Source organism: Rhinoderma darwinii, chromosome 3 (genome assembly GCF_050947455.1).
Source record: "Rhinoderma darwinii isolate aRhiDar2 chromosome 3, aRhiDar2.hap1, whole genome shotgun sequence".
NCBI lineage: Eukaryota > Metazoa > Chordata > Amphibia > Anura > Rhinodermatidae > Rhinoderma > Rhinoderma darwinii.
The window spans coordinates 168,386,303-168,393,617 of NC_134689.1; positions in this window are offsets into that span (position 1 = coordinate 168,386,303).

Consider the following 7,315-nt stretch of genomic DNA (forward strand, 5'->3'; position numbering starts at 1 on the left):
CATGTGCATGGGGCCATGGAAAATATTGAGTCCGCAATTTATCTGCAAACATGCGGATACATTGTGGCCGTAAAAATATGGTCATATGCATGATGCCTAAGGGTATGTTCACACTGCTTATTTTCTGCCATTTTTCGGGCCGCAAACGGTCGAAAAACGGCTAAAAGATCTGAAGTGGGGCGTTTTTTTACGCCTTATTTTCAAAAAATGGCGCGTAAAAAGATGCCCGCGAAAAAGAAGTGCAAGTCACTTCTTGAGCCGTTTTCAGAGCCGTTTTTCATTGACTCCATAGAAAAACAGCTCCAAAACCGGCCGTAAAAAACGCAGCGAATAACGCAAGTGGCTTAAAAAAAAGTCTGAAAATCAGGAGCTGTTGGCCCTTGAAAACAGCTCCGTATTTTCAGACGTTTTTGATTTTGTGTGTGCGCATACCTTAATACTACAAACAGATCCCGTGTAGTCTGATTCTGCAGTTATACTTCATGCCATCTATCTTCTAATTGGTCCTAATATACATTGAGTAGGTTAGCGAGAAAAATGTGACACATGAAAGGGAGTATGACTGCGGAATAAGACTACACGTAAAAGGGTTTGTTAATTGTCAGTTACCATGGAGACCCTAAGACCTGCATAGGAGCTGTAGACACGGATTGGTAGGGAATTTACAAGATTTACAAGGTGGCTTAATTTTTCAATTTAAATGCACTGGAGCAATAAAAATGAAAATTGGCTTCAAGAAGTGTACATAGTCTAAAAGTACATAAGACGAAGACCTTATTTACACGAACGTGTTAAACGTCCGTGTGTCGGCCGTTGAAACAACGGCCATCATACAGACCTATATAATTCAATCTGGCCATTCACACGGCCGTTGTTTCAACAAACCGTCTGAAGGGTCCGTGAGAAAATAGGACCTGTCCTATTTTGTCACGCATCCCTCCATAGACTCTAGTTTTTCACGTCCGAGATGCTCAATGCCTGTGTGAATCTAGCCTTACTGCTTTTATATAATAAAAGATGACCAAGTCTGGTTTTAAAAAACGTGTTACGCTGGTCTGAAACTGGCCTTGGTCTACCTATGAACCATGATATGACCACAACACGTGGGGTTTTTGGTTTAAAAAAAAAGCAAAGAGGCAAAAAATACTTTTAACGAGCATTGCATTTTTTTTCTGCCGCCCATTGCCTTTAATGGAAGGTCAGAGGTGGAAACCACTCCAAGAAAAGCATGCCGCCCGGGAAAAACACTGCATCTGCCTCTCATTAAAATCAATGCGGGGCGATTTAGGGCGCTGATTCAGAGCTGTCAAAATCGCACCACGTCAAAATCAGCACCAAAAAACGCAGTGCGAACTGACCCTTAGGCCTTATTCACACGAGCGTATTTCACGTCCGTGATACGCGCGTTAAAACGACAGACGTCACATGGACCTATGCAATTCAATGGGGCCATTCAGACAGACATTCAGTGTTTTTCACGCAGCGTTTGTCCGCTGTGTGAAACTCACTGCATGTCCTATACTTGTGCGTTTTTTGCGCATCACGCACCCATTGAAGTCAATGGGTGCTTGAAAATCAAGGGCAGCACATCAAGGACAGCACACAGACGCACATCCGTGTGTCATGCATTTTTCACGCAACAGTTGTTAAAGAAATGATGAGGAAAATAAGAAACACCTCCTTCGGTTTATTTTGCGGACGTAAAAAACGCGTGACATACGGATGACAAACGCGTGTAAAAAACGCAGACACACACTTTACACGGATGTCACACAGAACGGCAAAGCAAGAAAACCGCTGCGTTTTTGACGCGCGTAATATAGACACGTACGTGTGAATAAGGCCTTAGAGTATGTTCCCACACACCGGATACACTGCAGATTTTCTGTAAAAAAACAGTGGCAAATCTGTCACAGAAATCCTCAGCAAATAGTGCTGTAGAAATAGTGTGGTTTTTCCTGCAAGTTTAGTGTCAAGCATTGATTATAGCAAACTATTTGTGCATCTTCGGATTTACAACGATTTTCAACTGTGTTTCAGCGGCGTAAACCCTGTATAAGACGTAACTTGCGTATTTTAGTGCGGAATTTATGCTCCACATTCAAGTCTATGGGCCAAAAACGCAGCATCTCCGTTTAGAATACACAGCATAAATTTACATGGCTAAGATTTGCTAAATCTCATTCTCTTTGCTGTACTGTAAATACTGCAGAATTTCCACAGCGTTTATGCTTCGTGGGAACCCAGCCTTGGCTCGATTTACATCTGCATTCTGTTTCCCGTTGTTCTGCTCCGTCATAGGAACAGAACAACTAGAAAAACGGAAGCGCAGGATCTGTCATATGACTGAAATCAACGGCGACCAATGGAACCCAATTACTTTAATGAGTACCATTGGGTTACCATAATTTTTCTTGATCAAATAGCGCCACATCCTCCAACGCCAATGTAAACAGAGCCTGATTTCTGGCAGCCCGCAAATCACTAGAACAGTGGTCCAGAACCCCCGTTCTGCCTCACTGCACCCTCCACAGTGAGGAGCACCTTGAATGGAGCAGAGGACGAGCATGTGCCTTGACGCTTCATTCAATCTCGAATGCCGCCATGGTCTTTTTGGTTTTGTTCTTACGATGTTTACTGTGCGCTAAAAATTTCATGTTATCTTTAGTCTGCGGCTCAGCATGAATACGGAGATGTCAAATTTATATATTTTTTTTAATGTTTTACTACTTTTACAAAATAAAAACAATTTGTTAAAAAAATAGTTTTGTGTCACCATATTTTTAGATCCATAACATTTTATTTCATCATTGATAGAGCTGTTAGGCTACATGCACACGTTGCGTATTTTGCAGTGGAAAATACGCACCAAAACCTCAGCAATACACACGAAATTCGCAGGCAAAAACCGCACCAGTTTTTTTTAAAGCATTTTTCGGTGTCGTTTTTATGTTTTGATGCGTAAATTGCGGCGTTTTCATGCTGCATGTTTTGGTGCGATTTTCCTCTGCACTAGGCAGATAGAATTCTCAATTTTAAAATCTGCACCGCAGGTCAATTTATATGCGGGAAAATACTGCAGCGAGTAGATTTCCTAGAATCTCATTGTTTATGCTGGTACTGTATTACATTGCGTTCCCACGGGATGGATACGCTGCGTAAAAACCACGCAGCGTATCTGACCTGGAACTCGTAGTACATTCCATCCAAAAACCGCACCACATGCGTTTTTGGCTGCAGCGGTCACATGGGATGCAGCGTCATCCCAGGAGGCCAGATTGCAGGAAGAAGGAGGACGTTCTAAGTAAGGCCCCATGCACACGAACGTAAAAACGCCCGTAATTACGGGCCATAATTACGGCACGTTTTTACGGGCCCAATGGACTTCTATTGACCACGGGTATTTCAGGCCGTAATTACGGCACGGGCAGGCCCATAGGAGTCTATTTACGGGAGCGTTGCTAGGCGACGTCAGTAAATAGTCACTGTCCAGAGTGCTGAAAGAGTTAAACGATCGGCAGTAACTCTTTCAGCACCCTGGACAGTGACTTCTGATCACAATATAGATAAAGCTGTAAAAAAAAAAAAAAAAAGACGTTCATACTTACCGAGAACTCCCTGCTTCTTCCTCCAGTCCGGCCTCCTGGGATGACATTTCAGCCAATCACAGGCTGCAGCGGTCACATGGACTGCTGCGTCATCCAGGGAGGTCGGACTGGATGTCAAGAGAGGGACGCGTCACCAAGACAAGGCCGGGTAAGTATGAATTTCTTTTACTTTGTCTGCGGAAAGGGCTGTCCCTTCTCTCTATCCTGCACTGATAGAGAGAAGGGCTGCCGATTACTGCAGTGTAATTTTGCAGCGAAAACGTGCCCGTAAATACGGGTGGAATAAGGGTGACACCGGACCCGTATTTACGGGCACGGGTCCGTAAATACTGGTGCAATACGGGTCGAATATGTGTGACCAAGGACCCGTATTTACGCCAGTATTTATAGGAGGACAAAAATAAGTTTGTGTGCATGAGGCCCAAGTAATATTTTTTTTATTTTTCCTTAATCACTGTGAATACGCCGCAAAAGTCGCAACACTTGGCTTTCTGTTGCGGGTTTTGATCGGCGCTCGCTGCACAGGCCGAGTGTCAGATGGTGTAAAAGGGCCTTTAGACAGGATACAACTAGACAATAAGAAGCTGCGCCAAATTTGGCAGAACGGTGCATGGAGAATGATAAATTTGGCACAACCGGCAAGACACTTTTCTCTTTCTTTTGTTACCTCCTGGCGGCTCTGTATTTTAAACCAATATTTTGCACCAGAAAATGGCGCTAGATGTTTATAAATTTGCCAGCTTTTACAACTCCTCTTAGCCACACCGCTTTTTCTAGACACTTTTTAAATCGTCAAAGATGGTGCAAAAAGTGTCTAAAACATAATTAATTTGGTGTAAGGCTATTTACTCCACTTTTTTGGGCACTTTTTGCTTAGCAATTCCCCCTTCATGTTTCCCAATGGAAGAAAAAGTCGCAAGTGACTTTGCAACCGTAAAAAAAAAATAGCGGACCTTATGCCGTAGTTGCAAGGAACCTCGTGACTTTGTTTCTATAGCGAAGCACTGAGGTCGCTTTGTGGGCGATTGCATTTTGCCATGTAGCCCTAGCCAAAGAGGGATCTGTTCTATAGGTGTTATGGCTTACATAAGTCATGTTACAAATAACCTGTCCTGATAGTAAAGAGATGTCCACCAGAAGACAAAATACCCTTAATGTACACTGAAAATGGGAAAAAGATCATTTAATAACTTACCTCTGTGCTGAGATGTCATCGCTTCAAGACACAGGCCCAAAGCCCATGTAGTAAAACTGCCAACTTCCTGCTGTGATTTCTGTCAGTTGCAGGGTTGTCATGGAGACCATGTGTGGATCCAAATCACCAAATACAGGATGGCTCCATTCAAACCAATATTCAAGCCAGGACTTTAGTATTGAATTTGCTGCGCTGTGTCTTGAATCTGGGGTTTACCTTATATTTTGTTTTATTTTTTAAGGCTGTGTTCACACAGCGTATTTTGCACGCTGAATCAGCATCTGAATCAGCGCTGAAAACGCTTCGCTTTTGCCTCCCATTGATTTCAACGGGAATCAGTAGGGTATGTTCACACGGCTTAATGTCACACATTTTTCGGGCCGTAAACTCCCCGAAAAACGGCTAAAAATACGGGGGCTGAACACCTCCGATCATCTGCCCATTGATTTCAATGGGAAAAAGGGCGTTCCGTTCCAACAGAACGTTTATTTTTCGCGCCGTTTTTACAAACGGCGTGTAAAAAAACGCCTTGTAAAAAAAGAAGTGCATGTCACTTCAAGAGCTGTTTTTGGAGTAGTTTTTCATTGCCTAAATTGAAAAACAGCTCCAAAAATGCTGGAAAAAAGCAAGTTGCTTAACCCCTTAATGACCGCCGATAAGCCTTTTTACGGCGGTCATTAGTGGGCTTTATTCTAGAGCGCCGCCATTCTACGTCGCTGCTGTAGAATAAAGTAAACAGAGCAGGGAGCCGTGAAATCTCCCTGCTCTCAGCTGCCAGAGGCAGCTGAGAGCTGGGGGCGTCCCTGCTCTGCCGGGTGAGATCGATATTAGTATCGATCTCACCCGTTTAACCCTTCAGATGCGGTGCACAATAGCGTGCACCGCATCTGAATGGTTTTGGAGAGAGGGAGGGAGCTCCCTCTCATCTCACTGACACCCGGCGATAAAATCGCCGAGTGTCTGTTTCTTCTATGGCAGCCGGGGGTCTAATAAAGACCCCCAGGTCTGCCTGCAGCGAATGCCTGCTAGATCATGCCGCAGGCATGACCTAGCAGATGCCAGTCCGTTTTAAACGGACAGGCAGTAATACACTGCAATACAAAGGTATTGCAGTGTATTATAATAGCGATCGGAGGATAGTGAAGTCCCCTAGTGGGACAAGTAAAAAAGTTTAATAAAGTTAATAAAAAAAAGAAAGTGAAACAAAAAAAATGAAAAACCCACTTTTTCCCCTTACAAAATGCTTTACTATTAAAAAAAACCTACAATAAAGCAAAAAAGTTACACATATTTGGTATCGCCGCGTCCGTAACGACCCCGACTATAAAGCTGTTACATTATTTAACCCGCACTGTGAACGCCGTAAAAAAATAAATAAAAAACAATGGAAAAATTGCTGTTTTCTGTTAATTCTGACTTTAAAAAAATGTGATAAAAAGTGATCAAAAAGTCGCATCTACTCTCAAATGGTACCAATAAAAACTGCAAGTCGTCCCGCAAAAAACAAGACCTTATACAGCTATGCCGACGCAAAAATAAAAAAGTTACAGCTCTTCGAATGTGACAATGTAAAAATGTAAAAAATGGCTTGGACATTAGGGCCCAGAATGCAAGCAGGGGGAAGGGGTTAAAAAACAGCTGAAAATCAGGGGCTGTTTTCCCTTGAAAAGAGCTCCGTATTTTCAGACGTTTTTAGTTTAGCGTGTGAACATACCCTTAGGGTATGAGCACACACACTAATTACGGACGTAATTCGGGCGTTTTTGCCCCGAATTACTTCCGAAAAATGCGCCTCAATAGTGTTGACAAACATCTGCCCATTGAAAGCAATGGGCAGACGTTTGTCTGTTCACACGAGGCGTATATTTACGCGCCGCCGTCAAATGACGGCGCGTAAATAGACGCCCGCGTCAAAGAAGTGACCTGTCACTTCTTGGGGCGTAATTGGAGCCGTTATTCATTGACTCCAATGAATAGCAGCGCCAATTACGTCCGTAGTGGACGCGGCGTTCAAGCGCCTGCACATGCCGTTACGGCTGAAATTACTGCCGTTACGGACGCTATCGTGTGAACATACCCTAATTCACACGGCACTGACTTTTTGCTTGCTGAAACAAATTCTGCGGCGCTTGAGAAAACAAAAAAAAAAACGCCCTTTGACCTATCTTGGCATGGATTCTGCGCCACAAATTCCCATTTTAGCAATGAGAGCTCAAAAACAGCGCCGACTAGCTTGGGCGCAGTTTTTGGTGATGAAAAGCCCCATAAACAGCTTCCAAAACAGCCTGCATTTAAAAATCTGCCTCCAAAATCAACATGGGAAATCAAGGCTGATTTTGGAGACAGAATCAGCGACTGATTTTTAAGCTTCAAAAAACTGTGTGTGAACAAGCCAGTCATTAGTTTTTTTGGGGAATGAAAAAAAAAACCAATTCCGACATTGTGTTTTGGGTTTCTTTTTTAACGGTGTTCACGTGTGGTAAAAATGACAACTTTATTCTGTGTGTCGATA